This window comes from Lingula anatina, chromosome 5, assembly GCF_051362555.1.
Source record: "Lingula anatina isolate TDL-2025a chromosome 5, LinAna3.0, whole genome shotgun sequence".
Taxonomy (NCBI): domain Eukaryota; kingdom Metazoa; phylum Brachiopoda; class Lingulata; order Lingulida; family Lingulidae; genus Lingula; species Lingula anatina.
Genome location: NC_141771.1, coordinates 24,314,640 through 24,338,119, shown reverse-complemented (window position 1 = coordinate 24,338,119; position 23,480 = coordinate 24,314,640). Strand labels below are relative to the sequence as shown.

At 36.7% G+C, this 23,480-nt stretch overlaps 1 protein-coding gene across 1 annotated transcript in view; it reads right to left on the bottom strand.

Moving 5' to 3' along the window:
* Positions 1–23,480, bottom strand: part of LOC106169402 (uncharacterized) — a 65,588-nt gene that overhangs the window by 18,728 nt on the left and 23,380 nt on the right. The window lies entirely within an intron of this gene.

The following is a 23,480-nucleotide window of genomic DNA, read 5'->3' as shown; positions in this document are numbered from 1 at the left end:
TCTCTCTCTCTCTCTCTCTCTCTCTCTCTCGTTTTTTTTTTTTTTTTTTTTTTTTTTTTTTTTTTTTAACTTTCTCTCTGTGACATTAACAGCCTTTTGTGAACACGGCCAGTGTTGAAAAAGATTACTGCAATCACTTTCCTTAATCATGGCTTATTGATATTTTCTGACCACAGGGTGCACTAGTCTGTTACAAATAATAAATAAATAAATAAATAAATAAATAAATAAATAAATAAATAAAAAAATTAAAAATAAATTAATAATAATAAAATTAAACTAAAAGAAGATAGATAAATAATTAAAAAAAAACAGAGTGTGATTTTGTGCGTATTTCAATTTGGCTCAGATATCAGAGGGCAGGTATATAGTGCTAGGAAAGTCATTGGTGATTCAACCGTAGAGGGTGAAAGCGAGGAGCAATAAACCCTTTATTTATTTAGCTCATAGCCTGCGAGTTCAAACGATTGTTTTGAAGAAAAAGCGACACTTCGTCCTGTCAACCGACATAATCTGATATGTCCATATCTAAGTAGTTTTGGGTGTTTTTGGGTATGTGCTGCAATTATAACGATGTTTTAGGGTCTTTGAGGGACCTTGTGAAAACCAGGAAGTAGTTCGTAACTGACAAGTGAGTCGTACCGATCCACAACTACAGTACTGTGCAAAGATGTATCTATTTTTAAATATTTGACGAATATTTAGATCTTTATATATGTCCATCTGACATGAAATTCCACACATATGATCACATTAATACACTTTTTACACCGGGGTAGCCACTAATCAGTGACGAATGCCAAGGCAAAGGTGACATTCTGACAGCCTCTTATCTGAGCTGAAAATCACTAGCAAAATAGACTGGCAATCAATTTCCTCAGGCTGGAAGTCAATAGCCTTGAGAAACTGGTCATGTTATATCTTATCTACCTGTCATAATCTCTTTTCCAACTGAGTATTGCATAATAATGTCAATTATTAGTAACTCAGAGCTAGTCTTAATTACCTGTCAGCTTTGTGATCGGCTCAACTGAATTCTCTTATCTTTTTGGGAAGATCTTGAAATATACCATTAAATGCCAGACGCGTTCTTGTAATTTTTAGCTGACCACACAGCTTCGCGTTTTACACCACTTGGCATCACCCTTCCGGCACAGTTCTGACCAATGTTGATCTCCTCCGGTACCCCTTATTGAGGGTAGGATTCTGTTTGTTATCCCTTTACAAGTTCATTGTGGCTGGCTCAACATTAGACTAGCTTTTAAGATTAAAAAATATACCCAAGCATATGCTTCTTTAGACCAAGTAACTTTCTGATAGGCCTAGGGTCATATATATATGCTTCTGTTGTTACTTTTACTTTCTGAAGTTTTACTTTACTTTACTTTGTAAGTTGTTGGATTTTCTGCCAAGTTTCCTTCCTCTTTCTTATCTATTTTCTATAAATACTATATGCGTAACATTTACAAAAGTTATCTTTGACATAAAAAAGAGGAAAAGTGATATGTTGACTAGCTATAATATTTCCTTCAATTGTTGACCACGCGACACAGCAAATTAAATGAAATAACAACTGACACTGGTCCAACGTGCAGCTAACTCGTGAAACTAAAATCTAGTGATCAAATAGACAATTCGCCACAAGAGACAGGCCGTTTACATAAGTACTCCAAAGAGGAGTGCCAACCTAGTCGACTGGGGGATTATGCCAGTCAACATATTCCGCTGGCAATCGTTTACCTACCTCTTTCTCTTTCTTATTTATTTTCTATAAATACTATATGCGTTTACCTACCCTGTAATTGTCTCACTCGTCTATTGTAATTTAACACTAAATTTAGCGTGTAATATTCAACTGGTATATGGTATAAATGTACACATATTTTTTACCGATACGATATATTGTATACGTTTGACTGCAATTCAGCGAGCATCCATTTGGAGATAGATCGATCCACAGTAAGTATGACTTTTGCGTTCAGTTAATGGGAATATTGTTTAGTGTTGATGAACGAATATAAAAGGACAGAAATGTTACGGGTGCAGATGGGAGAGATCCTATATGCAAATATAGACTGAAATTATATTAAAGATAAGGCCTACACAATGTTTAGTACTCAAACAACTGACAAGTCTTTTTTGGAAAAATGCATTTCATCCATGAACAAAGCTAATAGAAATATAAGGGCCTACTATGAAAATAAATTTCAGTCTGTTTATAATATGTATGTAGCAAAGACGGTTTGAAGCCTAATAAATATTACATGTACAAGTACGAGTAGGGTTTTATTTGATCTTTCATGTATTCATAACTTCATTTATTCAAATCTATGTGAATTCAATCAATTCATAGCTACAAAGTTGCTTTCATCACCGAATCTTTTTGATAAAGTGGCTTTTAAAAATCACTGTTTTCAAGTTATTTTACTTAAAAGCTCCGTATCAGAGTAGAGTGATCAAAGTAGAGTGAAGCCACCGCGCATTAAAGGTCAATTAACGCTTGGACGAACACTTAATTGCGACCACGCTCAGCTTCGATCTTTATCTCAGCGAGCTAGGGTTAGGCTCCTTTGTTAGCAGAAAGTTTGTCACGATAACTACCCGACGGGGCAGGGCATGGTACTGTTGTAAACAGAAACCAAACAGCGCATGGATGACAATGTTATTTCCATAGATACCGAGCCAGGCCGTCTGAACAACCCGCAGCGACCCGCCGAGTAAGTAAGTGAAATATAGGGCGGCACACTAGCAATAGCTACCCCTCCAAAAACTGATGTAAACAAACAATCCACGGGCCGATTGTAAGTCTCGCGTCCACTTCTTACTACTACTTTCTTACTTCTTACTTCTTCTCTCTCTCTCAGAGAGAGAGAGAGACTTACCAGTACGGCAAACGTTACCAGTATCAACATATTCAGCATGCACGTGACACAAATGCGAGCACTTTTAGTGACCTTAATCGTGGCGTCACGTGAACGCTTGCTGTCTTTCAAACAAATAACACCATCCCGTCCTTTGTGTTATCAAGGAGAAGTTTATTTCTTATATATTGATAAATGTTTTAGTATCTTTTGGCATTATCTCATCCTTACAGGAGTTTGCAAGTTTGTCGGTTTTATATCGAACAAGTTTTAACGGAAACGGATCTACAAAAATTAACCCCGCCTGCGAAACGTGCAGTTGAGGAAGCAATTTCCAAAATAATGATTAAAATGGCAATGGAATCTTGATTTAAGGAAACTATGCAATATCTGCCTAAAACTATTGACTTATTCTGGCCTCAAATGTAGGTTACCTATATATCTTTTCTGTTAAATATTGAAAGTACATTTTGGGAATTCTTTCACAAGACTTTGCATATAATGTCTTTGTTTGAAAGACAGCATTTACAAGATGAGACTTTGAACTTGCATTGGCTTGAAGAACTTTGCTAGTCACATTTTCTAAATATTTTTTGTATATAAGTGTTTTTCCTCAAATTTAATTCTCAGGCATGTTAACAGTTTTATTTTTGAACTAATTAGATATGTAAAGGTGTTCTTTTGACATTTTTTGCATTTTCTGCATATTTTCTCAATATTGTTAAAATGCGAAGAAAACCATTTCAGTATAGTTATCTCTCGTTTACATTTTGGTATTTTAATACATCTACTACATAACCTCTATTGCAGACTAACAGAAGTGCAGAAAAAACAGATGGATATTTTTTTAATCTTAATAAATTGCAGTTCAGAATGGGCACGATGATCTGCGGACTAATTGATAGACAAACCAACCAACCAACAAACAATACACCCACAATCCACCCACCGATGGAAACTGTCGCGTTGATTCCTTACTACTGTCGGATAAAGAAAAGCCCAGAACTGCACACATTGTAGATATAAATGCATTTTGAGCAATAAGACGAATATATCGTGTGAATCTTACATTATTGTTATATAGTGTTATTGTTGTCTGCTTTTCCCGCGTTTTTAAGTAGTCCATCAGAAAACCTCGCTCGATATCGCGTGACTATGCAATGTCAGAGAGGGCTTCGCCAGTTAAAATCTCTTAAGAGATTTTAACAAAATACCAAACGTTTAGAAAAAAAAAAAACACTGGACTAACTTTGAATGCAGGAATAGGGTCGTTGACCATTGGTAAGTACGGGAAAATTGCCATTTACTCCAGGAACATTTTTGGCAAAAAACGAAGAGTTTTTATGACGTTAATGATTCTCATTTCAAATAATGACATGTTATCAGTGTGATGAAGGCCTTCACCCAGGTTGGCCGTAAACTAAAATATTTCAGCTTGACTCTGATAATTTTCTTTATGATCCACCTACAAAGATAATGAAAATTTTTTTTTTGCTTAAATATATATATTTCATTAGATTGTGCAAGATACGCTGTAGTAAATAAACAGTTTAACAAATATGGTTTTACGCGTAATTGCTTACAGATAATTATAGATACGTTGTTGGACCGCACACTGTATGATTCAGGAGTGTAGGCTTAAATGTCAATATTCAAAGAGGAAGAAAGGAAGAGATATATGGGAGCTGTAGCTAAAATGCTGCTATCAGAGCATTTTTTGACATTTATTTTTGGTTTGGTTGAAATCTCATATACATGTACGACGGAACCTGGCTGATTTTAACGAGCGAAGTGGGTGCAAGCCCCCCCCCCCCCCCCCCCCCCCACTCAGTGCACTTATACACATGTGACATATCGTTTGATAAGTTATCTATTAATCCAAAATTGTCACGCAGCAAAGTCAGGTGATGTTTTCAATAACCAGGACCTAAACCAAGGCTGTCCTAACATGGGGCATGCAATATAAGTAAGGGACTGTTATTCATGTAGGTTTAGGCTACTTGTCAGCTTTAAGTCTAATTAGTTTTGTCTTTTTTTATCTCAAAAAAATAAAACACATGGAAAAGATTAGAAAAAAAGATACCACTCTTGGCACTTTGTATATATATATATATATATATATATATATATATATATATATATATATATATATATATATATATATATATATGTTGACAGAGAAGGGAAGGGGACTTTGTGAAAGTGGTTAGGACCCATACCTCTAACAAATCGAGAGAGAGAGGCGGGGGAGTGAGGAGATGAGGAATGAGAGAGACAGAGAGGAGAGAGGGAGAGGGGGATGAGAGAGGAAGCATCTACTTTTCAATCTAATTATTGGTTGAAACAGCTGGAAAAAAGTGACAAATTAGAACATAGGAAGCAAACTGTACCTCTTAAACATAAATATTTGGGCGATCTTTTACTGGTATTTCTTCAAAAAAGTTCACCCAAGAAGTCTTCTTCACTCTAAAATGCGTCATTGGGTTTCCATGCTCAGTGAGTTCTTGCACAAAGACGTTTTGTCAGGTTTTTCCACATTTTAAGTCTTCAAAATGACATTCATTGAGCTGTGTTAAGACTTCCCTCTAATGGAGTAACAAATGGCGTCTCTCAAATGTCAAGTGATGTGCTGACGTTATGAGTCCTAAAAATATGTTTCGTGTCACGTAGTTATCTGGAACTAGAGCTCCTTATTTACAAATACGATTACTTTTATCACTTAATATAAGCTACCATTGCCATTGCAGCAAGTGATTTTCACTTTACTCTGTTATCTACCTCGACTTTACCTGCAAAATGAGATTGCGCACAAATGCTCTTTATTACGATTATAACATGGGCGCTGCCCTGTAACAAAAATTTGAGGTGATCTTTGAGCGTGCACGGCTGATAAACGTTTTTTAAACCCATTGTTCGTAACTACGTCCGCATTACCAGAGATTAGATCGATCTAATTTAGATCGACCTAACTCCCTCGGTTTTCACGCTAGATAGCTGTCAGCCGAGAGGGCACGAAAGTTAATTACCCCCTTATAGCTTGTAGTAGGCGGGACGGACATTTAAGCCGGATTATCTGATAGTGATCTAGTGAGATTCCCCACGGGGATAGATCGATCTAAAAGCTCTGGGAATACGCCCTAAAAGCATACTTCTTTACCTTGCTCATGATATACTGCATCGGTTTTACAAGCATGTGTAAATTAAGTGTAATTATTTACACATACCGGTACTTTAGATACGCCGTTGGACTGCAGACTATGTGATTCAGCAGTGTAGGCTTAAATGTCTATATTCAAAGAGGAGTAAAGGAAGAGATATGTGGCAGCTGTAGCTAAAATGCTGCTAACAGAACACTTTTTATCATTTATTTTTGGCTTGGTTGAAATCCCTTATACTTGTACCACGGGACCTGATTGATTTTAACGAGCTAAGTGGGTAAAACGCCCCCCTCCCCAACTCACTGACTGCCACAATCTACTTCTGCTATCAATCAAGTGTACACAGTGAAACATAGTTTAATAGGTCAACTACTACTTCAAAATTGTCACGCAGCAAATTTAGGTGATGCCGTCAATAATCAGGACCTAACTCAAAACTGTTCTAACAGGAAGCAAGTGATAACAGTAATTCATTATTTTGCCGCAAAACCCATTTCTCATTTTATTTTTAATCATCAGCTACCAGTCAAGAAATTCTGTGAGCACACACAGATGTATGTATGGACACTTCTTGGAGACCAGGGCTCCGTATCTCGAAAGGTTCGCTATGTTGCGCACGTGCGCAAGCGTCTCGATTCCATTTTGAAATACGGGGTCATGGGATCGAGACACTTGCGAGACACTTGCGCACGTGCGCAACATAGCGAGATACGGAGCCCAGGACATCGTTACTCGAAAACATCGCGCTCTGCGACCGAGCGCAAGCGTCTCGATTCCATAACTCGTCCATACTCGCCCCTATAATACACTGTAACCTCTATGTGATATCGCTATTCGCAATGCGCGATACTTTCGAGTTACAGGGCCCAACATTCGTACTTGTCCACACTCCCATCCTTACTTCTCTGTGCGCGGTTAATTACATGCATCCATTCTTTTGCGACGGCCTTGTTCTGGTGGAAATGTGTACAACTTAATATCGTTAGGCACTTTGCCTTTCTTTGCAGTACAACCTGTAACACAACAACTTTTAGGCATTAAACTTTACTCCTGGCAGACTTAACCTGTATTGTCTGAATATCTAGTGACCAACCCAGGTAAAAAAAGAAGAATATATATAAGTGACCACTGCATCTTGACTGTTAGTACAATAAACAGATTAGTAGAGCCAGGAAATTGACACAGGTAAGCAGCAGCTAGCGGTAATTATACATCATTATTCCTTTCACTGGCTTTAAACACTCTTAATGGTATTATTACATCAGACGTGTTAATTGTTACATGTACTGTGTGAATCTCCAATTATCAACCCAGGTAAACAATGACCGCTGCATTTTGACTGTCAGTACAATTAACATATGTTTAGAGCACTACATTGGCCTAGGAACAGGTAAGCAGCAGCTAGGGGTTAATCACATTACTGCTGTTACGCTAGCTGTAAGTACTGGTAGGTAATATTACCTGAACATGAAGATATTGTCATGCCACTATCCGACTTCTAAAATACGTTTCAAAAATTTGGCCAGTCATTGGGAAATAAAGATTAAATAATTGAATTAAAGACGGAATAAAGCATAGCAGGGGGAGCTCGAGTAATGATCCATGAGTGGAAGACATCTCCCCACCCCAGGCATATCCATTTTGGCTGGTAAACCCTATAGGTTACATAGAATATGCGACGTCCTCATAATTTATAGTGCTCGTAAATCCCTTCTGTGCGGTGGAAGGAGTTGGCCGTGCGAAATCATACGAAACTGCATGGAATCACGGCCTGTGTAGCCTCTACGACAAATATTTAAGCGGATTAAGTTAATAGCAATTTAGTGAGATTCCCCGGGGACATGGATCGATCCAAATATCTGTGGGAATGGTCCCTATGGCATTGCATAGTTTCCGCACAAGCATTGATCAGTGACTTTCAGGGAACATGCCGTGATTGCAATTATAGTTCAGGGGCCGGTTTCACAAAGCAGTAGTTAGAACAACTAACTACTGAACTACCTCGCTAACGAGAAAACTTAGCGATTTTTGAGGGGTGTTTCACGCAGCAGTCGGTAACTCATCGCTAAGTTCAGTCGTAAAGTTCGGTCGTTAGTTCTCTCGTTACTCACCGTAATCTCGAAACCGTCTGCCGGAAGTGGAACTCTTGCGTAAAAGTGTCACGAAAGCACTAACTCTCCAATTTTTGGTGGCTGGAAATGCATAAGAACGTCTGCTTTGAGGTCGTCGTAAAGGATCTCCACCACCTTTTTGCCGCTCTTTTTGTCACAGCTAGACGCAACCTCTCGTAAATTGCATCATCGTGAGTATATTCTTATAGATTCTGCCTTTCATGAAAACGTCGTAGTCTACGTTGCCGTCTGACGGTACGGATAGCAAGAAAAGTAGCCGCCATATTGGATACAAAGACAAACGACAGACAACGGTAACTAAGCAACCTTTTTATTTCACTCATTACGCATGTGTACGATGAAACTCTAGAGTTAGCGACTGGTCTGACCAGTCGTTAAATATCCAAGGCAACAACGAGAAAATAACGAGCGAGAGAACTAGCGACTGCTTCGTGAAACGGCACTCTAACTAGCGAGAGGCTAACTACCGATCGCTAACTAACTACCGCTTTGTGAAACCGGCCCCAGTTTTTATTTGATGGTTATACGTTAGCGATATTCAAATTGAAGTTTGAAATAAGAATATTATGAAATGTGGACTTGTAATATCATCTTTTACGCCTCATACTGTACCTCTAAAACATAAAAATTTCAGCGGTCGATTTCCCACCTAATCCTTGAAAAGTCTTCATCGAAGCAAGATCGTCTCTACTCAGCAGATCAAACAATGTCAGTGATTTTCTTTGTGCGGTGAATTCACGCTCACTAGTATTTTGATTTATCTTTTACTTTCCCAGGATATGTTTTTTTTTTATATTTAGTCTTTAAAATGACTTTCCTAAAGACTTTTCTCTGGTAAGGCGAACAAAATGGCGCCCGTCGATAGTTGTCAGGTGATATTATTGACATAAATACAGCTGCGGTGCTTATGGGCGGCCAAAAGGGCAAAAAAGCATGTCGTCGATTCAGTTATGTTTCGTCGATTCACTGCCTTCCCATCGATTCAGTTTCAAGTTTAAAAGATCCTGTCATAAATTCAACATCTACTTTCGTCAATTCAACTGTCAAACATTTCTCATCTACGGTGTATTAAAACCAATGCTGTCACTATTTTCGTCGATCGTGTAACTATTCTCGTCGATCGTCTAATCTCGTCGATCGTCCAACTAATCTCGTCGATCGTGTAACTATTCTCATCGATCGTCTAATCTCGTCGATCGTGTAACTATTCTCATCGATCGTCTATTCTCGTCGATCGTCTCATCGATCGATCGCCAGAGGGCGCTGCGGTAGCACATTGGCCTATCACATGATTATCAAAATGGCAGACAACAAAATGATTGCTAGTGAAATAAGAACATTTTCTCAACAATTTCAATTTTAGTTGTTAATAATTAAAAGATATTCGGTTGTAGGGACATTATTTTCTAGTTGTGCATAACTCTGACCATGGCTGGCCGAGTTAAAAATTACCGCGTGATTGACAGACAGAAGCACGTGTTGCTACCGCAGCGCCCTCTGGCGATCGATCGATGAGACGATCGATGAGAATAGTTACACGATCGACGAGATTAGACGATCGACGAGAATAGTTACACGATCGACGAAAAAAATTTGACGATCGACGAGATTAGTTACACGATCGACGAAAATAGTAACAGCACCATAGATGAGAAATGTTTGACAATTGAATTGACGAAAGTAGATGTTGAATTTATGACAGGATCGTTTAAACTTGAAACTGAATCGATGGGAAGGCAGTGAATCGACGAAACATAACTGAATCGACGACATGAATTTTTGCCCTTTTGGCCGCCCATACGTGCTGCGTCATAAAATATTTCAGTGTCGCGCAGTCGTGGGGTTTTTATTCTTCGATTGATCTAATATGATATTCCAATGCCGCAGCCTAACTTGTCTACGCATATTCACCTAGCAGACTTCCGTTACTACAGTGGCGCATTGCTCAGTGACCTAGCTTGTGTAACTTACTGAAATAGAGCTGCTGATAGAAAAGCACACAGATGTAATGACATTATCCCTTGTAAAAGAAAATATTTGTGCTGTTGCATGCCAATGTACACTTCGCAGCTACACGAATTGTGCACGGTATTCAGGTGTGAAAACAGGAAAAGGGGGTAGGGGGGCAGGTGAAGGTTGATAGCACGTGAGTGAGCGTAATAGCGTGAATCAGTGCGGCTGGAAGCCGCTTTATGTAATGTAAGCACTTTTCTAGGCTAAAGATTATAGTGGGTCACCCGTGACCCCCAAGTTTCAGACGTCCCCACCCACACCACAAAAAATGAATCCACTTCATTTTGCCATTTCCTATTCCCCTATGTCATAGTTTATCCTTGTTGACCAATTAGAAACTAGGTCATTATCCTTCACTTCACTCAAATATGTCTTCCTCCATAAGAAGGCGCTAATGCTATTTTCTAGTGGGTTTGTATGTGTCTGTATTGTCATATCAAGGTAAATAATGAATTCAATATTCTGGCTTTTCATTCTAAATACAATAGTCTTAAACCACACAGAAGTGTTTTATAAAGTTGTTAGCTACACTTCCATGTTTGAATTTATTTTTTAATGTTGTTATTGTAATAAAAAGAGGTTTTTGATTTTTTGAAACTTGGTCATTTGTTTACCTCTAAAGCCCATTGGGTCACCGGTGGAGCATAGCCAAAAACTAGGTCAGTGTTGCCCAAAATATTTTTTTTCAACATTTATTGATAAATGTGCTTATTACAACCCTATTACCTAGGTATTAACATTTTCATGCAAGAAAAACATGTCTTGGGCCTTTAAGGGTTAATAGTACTAGTGTTATATTCACAGTCGAAACTAAAATTATAATAAAAAAATGAACGTCGTTGTTTCATTATTAAATGACTTCAATTAACTGGAGGTTGCAGACAGAGGGTCATAATGGCATACAACAATATAAACACCATTCTCTGAACGATAAAAAAACAAACAATTTCTGGAAATATAATAATAATATTATTATTATTATTATTATTATTATTATTATTATTATTATTTTTGTGTGTGTGCGCTGGTGGTGGTTTGGGTGGGGGGGGGGGTATCGGTATAAATGTATCAAATGCACCTGAATATAGTGACACTTGTAAAAAAAAGTCCGATATAATCACTGAACGCAGAATGTAGAATTTCCACCACTGTTGTAAAACTCGTTAATTTGTATCACACTAGACTTAAATTAAACGAAGGTAATTAGACAAAATGAAAAAAAAATTAATAAATAAATAGCTCGGAAAAACTGTTTTAAAACTCGTTTTACATCTTTTCCTTGTTTTCACCTCAGTTCAATGAACGAAGATATTCCTTCAAGAGTAAATCCATAAAACGCAGCAGATTGATGTAGATATCTCAACTGGGGAATTCAGGACCAAGGTATTTCACTTTTCTTCTTCTTATCACAAATATTATCACGTGCATGTTTGTTCTAGGATACGATGCTAATGCTGGTTTCAATAATTAATTGTATGGTCAACATTTTACAAGCTTGTTTGCGAGTTCCAATAAAAAAGATTTTACTCTAACGCCTGATAAATGCGGTTTGCCTTTTTAAATGAATTATGCCGTATAATTTTTAAAATGTGTGCAAATAAAATATGTGTTAAATAACTTATCGGGTAACATGTACCAGAATATATTTATTGAATAGGTGCCCACATCTTTTGATTGAAGTTCCCAGATTTCAGTACGCAATTTCGCGGTATCGAGGGATAGCAATGTTTTCCGCATTTCGTTCAATTAAACGAGGTTCGTACACATGCATGCCATTATAAAAATCAACATCATTTTGCTTTCCCTCGCTACAACCATAAGTGGTGTGCAGTAAAATGCTTTGGAAACTAAAAGTGAACCCCCCCCCCCCCACACACACACACACACACACGCACACCCACATTATCGTATGACGCTTAGCACAGTGTAAACTGCTCCGTTGTTCGCCCATGGAATTGACAAATCAAATACACCTTTATTTATTGGTCTATTTAATCACTTGTGCACTTGATTATTTAGACAAAAGATAAGTAACATAAATGAGACTGATTAAATCTTGCTACCGTCCTAGTATTAGGAATGTGTATATTTACCCCGTAGACCATTTGAAGATTACACTGCGATTAATGCGGTAGAAAATACAATAGAGGGAGTGTGATAATGATAGGGTCCCTAAACGATTGTTAACGGCATATAGTAACTAGCCTAATCCCCTGGTCGCCTGGGTAGCCACGCCCCCTTAGTGTACTTATGTAAACAAACGGTCTCCCGTAGCGAACAATCCTTTTGTTCAACAGCTTTGCGCGTGCAGCTGATTATGTATGTAGTGAGACTATAGCTATCTGCATGTAAATTTGTGCTAGCAGTTATTTGATTCATTCTGCTGTGTCGTTGACTTATTCTTTTCTGAAGATTGGTGATGTAGATTTTGAGTGCTTAATTATTTACCCTCCTTCTAACAAGAGAAAGGGGAAGGGAGAGAAAAAGAGTGTCAAATGAAATGGGTAATGAGTAATACAATACATCAAATAAAGGGACTCGCGGTGGAAGAAAGGATAGACTGTTTTGCATCAAGGTATGCCATTATAATCCGACATGGCCCATAACAGGAGGGATTATACTTTAAATACAGACTCATTGTTGTATGACTTATATTTGTGCCGACTTATATTTTACTCTCGTTCATTTCTCGAAACTATTTCCTTGAATAAATTTTTGCCTGTATAAATTTACTTTGTGACATGAAGTAATTAATAAAACACGCCTGTTGAAAAAGGGGGGGGGTTCGTAACTATACAGCTTCACTGTACGGAAAAATAACGTCGCCGTTCGTCGCCGCTACCTTCAGGAAAGCGTACCCTCCGCTTGGATCACTGGCATTTTTGGTTATCTGACAAATTAGGGCAATTTACATTTTAGCTAATAATTCTGAATTTACTAATTTTTTGGACTAAATTCGATGTCAGATTCATAGCCGTGACGAAAAGCCGCCAGAGTAACTGTTTAAATTTCCAAACATTCTATTTCGTTTTTTTCCTAATTTTTTTTTTCTTGTTATCAGTCGAAAACGTTTTCATGTTCAACTTCTCAAACTTGTACGTACACTATTCTGGACTATTTTATTTTATCCAACTACACATACAAATACCACTAACTCCCCCCCCCCAAACGATCGGACTAGAACGCGTGGCGATAAAATGTTTCGTTAGATCTTGTAAACACTCAGTGAAATGCACCTAGTGACTATATTCAATGTGTCGTCACTTAATTGCTTTCTCGATTTCATTAATTGACGATAGTTATTGCAGTGAACAAGGAAGAGGAAATGCTGTAGACAAAACAACGTCAGGTCTTTGTGTGACTTTCTCCCTAAACACTTTTTATGTTTCTGTCAAAGAAAAAGGAGCCGAGATAGCGATCACTTAAACCACTGCTGCTGCTTTTGCAGGTAGACTTCCTCGTTTATCATTTAAATGCTCCCCTCCCCCAGCAGACCCAACTTGAGGAATGTCATAGTAGCTATAGCACACTGTATATCAGATCTTGGTTCAAGTTATGAAAGGTTTAAGCACAAAACGATAATTTGAGGCTATTTTTTCATTCAAGACAAAATTAAGTATCTATGGTGAGTGACACGAGGGACTTAACAAAGCTTAATTTGTCCTTAAATATATATTCCAGTAGCATATGGATTTAGGCGAGCGACGTAAATATAGAGTTGTTACCGATGCCGTCTATGATAATTGTTGAGAACGTTAAAATCGGTGACAGTAGACAAAATAATGCACGTGACCATCGATTTGTCCAGAGACATGGAGAAATAGATAGATTTCCAATGTTAAGTACTATATAAATATTTGGATTACCAAGGATGTATATTGATAAAATAAATGTATAACCTATAATGATTTTTTACTTGGTGTAATTTTAATTGGTGTCCCAAGTTTTCAGTATGTAATTTTGCTGTATCCCGGGAGAAGGAGTTTTCCATACTTTGGTCTGTTGCTAATATCTCGTGCACTAGCTTACATAAGCTTTTTTTTTAAAAAAACAGTATTTATCTTGCTTCGCTGGACATTAAGCAGAGAGCGTGGTTTATAACTATAAGGATATAATTGATCTCATCGTACACAGCATCACACATGCGCATACATGTACGTCGTACACGCTGCAGTATAGATTGCCTCACCAATGAATTGACAAAATACACCTGGCACTATTGATTTTTCAAACCAAGTCTTGCTTAATCTGTAAATACTTTTTATCAACTTTTATGTCCCTTGCTAGTTGTAGTGGTACCACGTTTGTCCACTTACAGTGATTTTATGTTTGCTTATCACTCAAAAATATTTATCATTTGTAATCTTAACATATTAGTGATAACAAAGGTAATCATAAACCCTTGGTAATCCAAATACTCAAGTGGTTAACATTAAAAATCGATCGATTTCTCCATTTCTAAGGACAAATCGATGGTCTTGTGTATTATTTTGTCAACGTTTCCTTTTTTCAACCTCCTGACCACTTTATACTTTATATCACGTCGTGTCTGCTACTAATGAACAGACAAATCTTGTCCTCTATTGGGTGGATCTTAAATCATATTCATTACGCGGTGTATACAATATTACATTCTGACAAACTAAAGCAATATATAAATGCAAATCATTTTAAACAGCATTACACAGGAGCGGTTGGCTCATAGATAGTAATATAGTAGCAATGGCTTCGAAAGAGCTCTGCAATGTCTTCAGAGTCTATTTATAACGAAATCTTATTTCTCTCTAGCAAAAAAAAAAAAAAAAAAAAAAAACCTGCTGAACACTTTATACCACTTCGTGTCTGCTACTAATGAACAGACTAGTCTTGTCCGCTATTAGGCGGATATTGATTATGCGATCTATAAGATACAAGGTTCTAACAAACTAAAGCAATATATAAATGCAAATCATTTTTAACAGCATAACACAGGAGCGGCTCATTGATAGTAATATAGTAGCAATGACTTCGAAAGAGCTCTGCAATGTCTTCAGTGTCTCTTTATAACGAACTCTTATTTCTCTCTAAAAAAAAAATAATAATACCACCTACCCACGAATAACCAACAGGCTGTAAGCAAACACACACACGCGCGCGTACAAATACACACACGCACGGCCTCTTTCTAATGCCAGGTCGTGGTCACTTAGTCTACTTTTTACCAGTGTTTTGATATCTAAGGAGGAGACACTCATTTTGATGTAATTGGCACATTTATAAGATTCTTTTATTGTTTTGTATGTCCTTAATTTGTTTGAGGTCTAGCTATTTAATTCCTGCTAAGAGAGTTTTTTCAATTCTTATGTTCAATATTTCTACTAGGTTTTCTATTTGATGTATTTTCTTTGGTGGATTTCTATCTTCGGAGAAGCATGTGTTTCCCTTTCTATCTTGGTCAAGATTATACACATGCCTTAAAATTCTATTATATGGCAGTTGTTCCAGTTTAAGACTACATCTTTGGAAACGTTTGGCTATAGTTGAAAAAATAGGGTACCTGCCAAGCTCGGCTCTAGACATGGTATTGCTAGCCCGCTCTCTTAGACCCAAAATCCATTAGCAAAACTTCAAGTGTACCTGTTCGGATAGCATTTTATAAATCTTTTTCAGAGACATGTTTTTTGTTTTAGAATTTCCTGTGACCAGACCTCACAACCATAATTGGTTTGATAGGTTTGTCAAATAAGCTCATGCACAAAAGTGATTTAGAAATATTTTGAGAGCCAAGAGCTCCTTTTATCAAATACAGGTTTTTTTTCTTCAAATTTCCAATTGCTTCCTTTTAATGAGCCAGTGTTGGGGAAAACTATTCCCAAATATGGGTATTGTTTTACTTCTTCTATAGATTAATCATTTATGTAAAATTTTGTTCGATGGTGAAGTTTGCCCTTCTTGCTAAACAACATGGTTTTCTTAATATTAATGTGCGACTTTCACTTTTGGCAGTACTGTTCTAGTTTGTTCAGGAGATTGTGCAGTCCGTCCTTTGTTCTCGACAGTAGGACAAGATCATTAGGATAAAGTATGCGGTTGATGCCATCTACCTTGTCTGTGGTTTTGCATGTGTGGAAGAATTCGTTTATGTCGTCTATAATTATATGAAAGAGTGTTGGGCTTAGATTATTGCCCTAGTGGATTCCAATTTTAGCAAAAAAAGGGTGTGGTATAAATGTTGCCTGTGGAGATTCCTAATTTAATATTTGTGAACGAATCTTTTTGATAAAGTTACTTTTAAAAATCACTGTTTGCAAGTTTTTTTACTTAAAATCTCCGTATCAGAGTAGAGTGATCAAAGTAGAGTGAAGCCACCGCGCATTAAAGGTCGATTAACGCTTGGACGAACACTTAATTGCCACCACGCTCAGCTTCGACCTTTATCTCAGCGAGCTAGGGTTAGGCTCTTTCGTAAGCAGAAAGTTTGTCACGATAATTACCCGACGGGGCAGGGCATGGTACTATTGTAAACAGACACCAAACAGCGCATGGATGACAATGTTGTTTCCATAGTTACAGAGCCAGGCCGTCTGAACAACCCGCAGCGACCCGCCGAGTAAGTAAGGGAAATTAAGGGCGGCACTGTAGCCATAGTTACCCCCTCCAAAAACTGATGTAAACAAACAATCCACAGGCCGATTGTAAGTCTCGCGTCCACTTCTTACTATTACTTTCTTACTTCTTCTTCTTCTTCTCTCATTCTCTCTCTCTCTCTCTCTCTCTCTCTCTCTCTGTGTGTGTGCTCTTGTGCACGCATTCTAACCGAGGACACACACCTGCCCGAAACCCACTAACCGAGGACACACCTCCAACCGAGGACGTCCTCGGTTGACATAAGCAGTGGAATGCATAAAGGGGCCCATTTCAAGTTAGGTGGTGAAATTTGACGCTATTCTGAGCCAGTCCTCGGTTATGCTGTATAGCGCGGGCCAAATTCCCGCCACGAGTGTATCAGAAATACTGTCCAACTTTTTGTCTGAAATCGGGCTATACACACGCGTCCTCGGTTGTGCTGTAAAGGGCGGACCAAATTCCGCGTCCTCGGTTGTGCTGTAAAGGGCAGACTAAACTGAAAGTAATGTTATATCTCAGATGTCTATATATTCAGTAAGTTCATATTTTTAAACTAAAGGTCTTTTTTATCAAATTAAGCTCTCCTAGGCCGTTACGTAACTACATAACTATCATCGCACTGTACATATTACGGCACGCTTCTTTATTAGTACAACTGACTTGGAGTGGTTTAAATAAAGAAGAACTGTCTGAATTTGTGGCTCACTCGGTAGATCTTAGGACCGACAATCTTTTGAGGGTGCAAGAATTACTCTGAAGTATCAAATAAACGTACCGGTACGTTAATTAATTTTCCAAATTTCTTCCCGCCGATACGCTCCATTTTCACCCAGTACGCTTATTAATTTTTCAAAAATCTTCCACCCGGTATGTTTATTAAATACATATTGTACCGGTGGGAAATTACACAAGTACAAGTCACGCTTTTTATTTTCTTAAATTGAAGTATAATGAGAAGAAAATTGAGATCTCAACTCATTACCGACTGTTCTACCAACAGCACTGGAAAGTAGGTCAAGCGGAAGTCGCTCTCTGAACACAACAGTACATGCGTCACCTGATTTCAGTTCCTATAAATAGACGTGCTTTCCCTTCAACAGTGACAACTACTCATGTACATCGATCGAATGATGCAATGTCGCAAGGTGATAGGATCATATTTATAGCTAAGGAGGTCATTTCAAGTGCAGCAAAGAAGTTGTGCCTGTTTTCAAACATCAATTATTTCATGCCGATTTATGATTTAAACGATGTTAAATCACATTTCTATGTAAGATAAACCCTTAAGAGTTTACAGGTATGCAAAACGAACCTTATATCTGAGAATAAATTTACTATGAATAACGTCTCCGTATGGCTCTCGGAGGCGGCTTAGGTGCGACATATCTGGGTCTTCGGCCCCTGACGATTATGAAATTTAACTCATGGCAAATATATATATATATATTTTTTTTAATAAATTAGATATCCCGTTTTTAAGATAAATTATAATACTGAGTGAATTTTACCTGGTGAATTTTTTTTTTTTTTTTTTACAATGATCAATAGCTAGCTTTTTTCTTTCTCTTCTTCTTCTTTACTTTTATTTATTTATTTCATTTTTTTTTTGGGGGGGGGGGGGGGGGAGTGGTGCAAAGGTTTTTTCCACCCAGTACTTTTATTCCATCCAGTACTTTTATTAAATTTCGAGATTTTTTACACCCAGTACTTTTATTCCATCAGTTCTTTTATTCGATACTTCAGAGTAAATGAAAAGGGTAAATGGATCGTCCGTAAACCCCCTTTACACTGGGGCGGCGTCCTTTGTGCGACCAAGAAACTGGCATCACTGTGGTCGTAGAGAGGAGGTACAAGCATTGCTTTGGTTGAAAAAAATGAATATTTGGTGATTGGCCAGTTGTCAGAAAGTTAAGTATTATAATTTTGTACTCTCAAATGGATCCGTACTACAGGACGCAGAAAGGACGCCGTCCAGTGTAAAGGGCCCCTTAGCTAACTATGAATTAATCTACCCCTGACAGTTTGAAGAAGGCTATGACATTATGAAACATTTATTATTACATAATGGCTCTGCGAACTACAGTCACTTCTTTTCACCTGTAGATCTGACCTGTTTGTTATACACCTGGCTGCTAGAATAAATACTAAATCTAACAACTGAAGTGAAATTATATTTTGAATGGGCCCCTGTCGGTCCATGTCGCTAACACAGAGCACACATATTCATAAACACCGCATTTGCAAGAACCGCTTTGTGAAATAAAAAAAGAAAAAAAAAGACGCCCCGACAATTACGCGTCCTGATATATAGGCCTACAGTTCGGATATGCACACGGCAAAAACGATTAAGGGACCGTTCCCAGATCCTATCGTACTAACTATGGATCGATCTCTCCCAGAAGGAATGCTATATAAATTGCAATCAACGTAATCAGTGTTGCTGTTTTTCCCTTTTCTCAGCATAATATTATATGCGATGCAACATTTTAAAGAGAACCGATAGGTCTATTTTCATGAAACTCACAGAACTGATGAATATTAGTTAAACGCAGGTCAAGTTTGAAAATCTTCATAATGGGCTGCTTTTTTTTCAGAAAATTTGCTGTTGTTTTTGCTTTTTTCAGCATACATGCAACACTGTAAACACAGTTCAAGGAGAAGCAATAGGTCTATTGTCATGAAACTCACAGAACTGATGATTATTAGTAAAAGGGTTGTCAAGATCAAAAATCGGCATATCCGGGCCATTTTTTGTCAAAAGTTATGCTGTTTTTTTTCTGCCATTTTCAGCATATAAGTAACACTGTAAGCACATTTCAGGGAGAACCGATAGGCCTGTTGTCATTAAACTCACAGGAGTGATCAATGTTACCAATATACAAATCAAGTTTGAAAATAGGATTGATTGGTTGAGTTTTGTGGAAGTTGTGCCTTGTTTTGATATATATAAGTGGTTTTCCTCAGATTTGATTGTCAGGCATGTTGACAGTTTCGTTATTGAACTAACTAGATATGTAAATATGTTAGTTTTTGTCTGAAATTTTCTGCATCTTTACAACATTGCTAGTTGATTATATAAATATGACGGTAAACATGTTATCATGTACTGTGTAATACAGTGTCTCAAAATGGAGGAAATGGGGTGATTATTTTCAAAAGTTTTGCATTTTTTCTCCTTTTTTCATTGTACATGCAACACTGTAAACACATTTCAAGGAGAACCAATAGGCCTCTTTTCATAAAACTCACAGAACTGATGATTATAAGTAAAAGAATGGTCAAGAACTGATGATTATTAGTAAATTAAAAATAATGATCAAGATTGAAAATCAGCATGACCAGGCCCTTTTCTTTCAAATGTTATGCTGTTTTTTTCAGCATATATGTAACACTGTAAGCACATTTCAAGGAGAACCAATAAGCCTGTTTTCATGAAACTCACAGGAGTAATCAATGTTATCTATATACAAATCAAGTTTAAAAATAAGATTGATTGGTTGAGTTTTGAGGGACTTCAGCTTTTATTTGTATATAAGTGGTTTTCCTCAGATTTGATTGTCAGGCATGTTGACAGTTTCGTTATTGAACTAACTAGATATGTAAATATGTTAGTGTTTGTCTGAAATTTTCTGCATCTTTACAACATTGCTAGTTGATTATATAAATATGACGGTAAACATGTTATCATGTACTGTGTAATACATTGTCTCAAAATGGAGGAAATGGGGTGATTATTTTCAAAAGTTTTGCATTTTTTTTCTCCTTTTTTCAGTGTACATGCAACACTGTAAACACACTTCAAGGAGAACCAATAGGCCTGTTTTCATGAAACTCAGAGAACTGATGATTATTAGTAAATTAAAAAGAATGATCAAGATTGAAAATCAGCATGACCAGGCCCTTTTCTTTCAAATGTTATGCTGGTTTTTTTTCAGCATATATGTAACACTGTAAGCACATTTCAAGGAGAACCAATAAGCCTGTTTTCATGAAACTCACAGAACTGATGATTATTAGTAAAAGAATGGTCAAGATTGAAAATCAGCATGACCAGGCCCTTTTCTTTCTAGTGTTATGCTGTTTTTTTAAGCATATAGGTAACACTGTAAACACATTTCAAGGAGAACCAATAGGCCTCTTTTCATAAAACTCACAGAACTGATGATTATAAGTAAAAGAATGGTCAAGATTGAAAATCAGCATGACCAGGCCCTTTTCTTTCAAATGTTATGCTGTTTTTTTTTTCAGCATATATGTAACACTGTAAGCACATTTCAAGGAGAACCAATAAGCCTGTTTTCATGAAACTCACAGAACTGATGATTATTAGTAAAAGAATGGTCAAGATTGAAAATCAGCATGACCAGGCCCTTTTCTTTCAAATGTTATGCTGTTTTTTTAAGCATATAAGTAACACTGTAAGCACATTTCAGGAAGAACCAATAACTTAAAGCCTGTTTTCATGAAACTCACAGAACTGATTATTATGAGTAAAAGAATGGTCAAGATTGAAAATCAGCATGACCAGGCCCTTTTCTTTCAAATTTTATGCTGTTTTTTTTTCAGCATATAAGTAACACTGTAAGCACATTTCAGGGAGAACCGATAGGCCTGTTGTCATTAAACTCACAAGAGTGATCAATGTTATCTATATACAAATCAAATTTAAAAATAAGATAGATTGGTTGAGTTCTGAGGGACTTCAGCTTTTATTTGTATATAAGTGGTTTTCCTCAGATTTGATTGTCAGGCATGTTGACAGTTTCGTTATTGAATTAACTAGACATGTAAATATGTTAGTGTTTCTCTGAAATTGTCTGCATCTTTACAACATTGCTAGTTGATTATATAAATATGACGGTAAACATGTTATCATGTACTGTGTAATACAGTGTCTCAAAATGGAGGAAATGGGGTGATTATTTTCAAAAGTTTTGCATTTTTTTCTCCTTTTTTCAGTGTACATGCAACACTGTTAACATATTTCAAGGAGAACCAATAAGCCTGTTTTCATGAAACTCACAGAACTGATGATTATTAGTAAAAGAATGGTCAAGATTGAAAATCAGCAAGACCAGGCCCTTTTCTTTCAAATGTTATGCTGTTTTTTTTTTTTTTTTTTTTTCAGCATATATGTAACACTGTAAGCACATTTCAGGGAGAACCAATAACTTAAAGCCTGTTTTCATGAAACTCACAGAACTGATGATTATTAGTAAAAGCATATTAGTAACACTGTAAGCACATTTCAGGGAGAACCGATAGGCCTGTTGTCATTAAACTCACAAGAGTGATCAGTGTTATCTATATACAAATCAAATTTAAAAATAAGTTTGATTGGTTGAGTTTTGAGGGACTTCAGCTTTTATTTGTATATAAGTGGTTTTCCTCATATTTGATTGTCAGGCATGTAAACAGTCTCATTATTGAATTTACTAGATATGTAAAATGGGTTGTTTGACAATTTCTGCGTCTTGACAATATTGCTAGTTGATTATATAAAAATGGTGGTAAACCTGTTATCTTGTATTGTGTAAAAAAAGTGCCAAAATGGAAATGAACTCGTATCATTGTAGTTTGTCAGATTCAATTATTCACAATGTTCGGAATGGAGGAAATTGGACATTTAAACTTGTTATATTGATATTTTTGCCATCTCAACAATTTTCTTAGTTGATCATGTGAAATGGCAGTAAACTGTATTATTTTATGTAAAAAAGTTAAAAATGGCAAGAAACCCATTTCAGTACAGTGCTCTCTTGTATACATTTAGCATTTTCAAAGTATGACTTTGGAGTTCCATGAACCTGAAAACCTTTGCTAGTCACATTTTCTGAATATTCATGATACTAATATTTTATTATAAAAAATTGATGATCATTATGCTGTTAAGCATTACATAATATTGCATCAAATTGGAAGAAAGCACAATTTTGGGTGCTGCTGGCATGATGTCCTCAATTGTAAAATTGTGTACTGTACAAGTCTGTATCCAATGGACGACACTTTGTGGTATCAAAATATAAAATTCATGATAATAAAAGAGTGCTAAATAGAAAATATAGTAAGCATTATGAAAATAAAATGTTTGAAAACGAATTTCTTTGGTCTTTTATTTTATTTCATCAGTATCCTTTCTTTTCCTAAATTAATTGATGTTTTATCTCATAATCTTCAATTCTAAAAAAGTGGCAAAGCCCAGCATTAAATATTGTATAACTGTTCATTTAATAATCACCTCTGGTGTTATTTTGGAATTTACCTTAAATATGAAAGAATTTCATAAAAATGTGAATTGCTGCAAAGTAACGCTATATAAAATTTGCTTTGCATTAAAAGTACAATCATTATTACATGTAGATGCATGCATGTCCTCGGTTGTAATGTGTAGTGTCTGTCCGTGTGTGTGTCCGTGTGTGTCCTCGGTTAGAATGTAAAATTCTTGTCAGCAAAAAATTAGTTTTTATAAAAAATTAATTTATAACATTCATACTCGAATAGATTTTACCCAAAATTGAATGTTTTTATTTTGATTTAACCAAGGAATAAGATGTCCTCGGTTGTATGGTGTTGTGCTGATGTCCTCGGTTGGTACACATAGACAAGTATGTGTGTGTGTGTGTGTGTGTGTGAGAGAGAGAGAGAGAGAGAGAGAGAGAGAGATACTGACTTATCATTACAGCAAAGGTTACCATTATCAACACATTCAG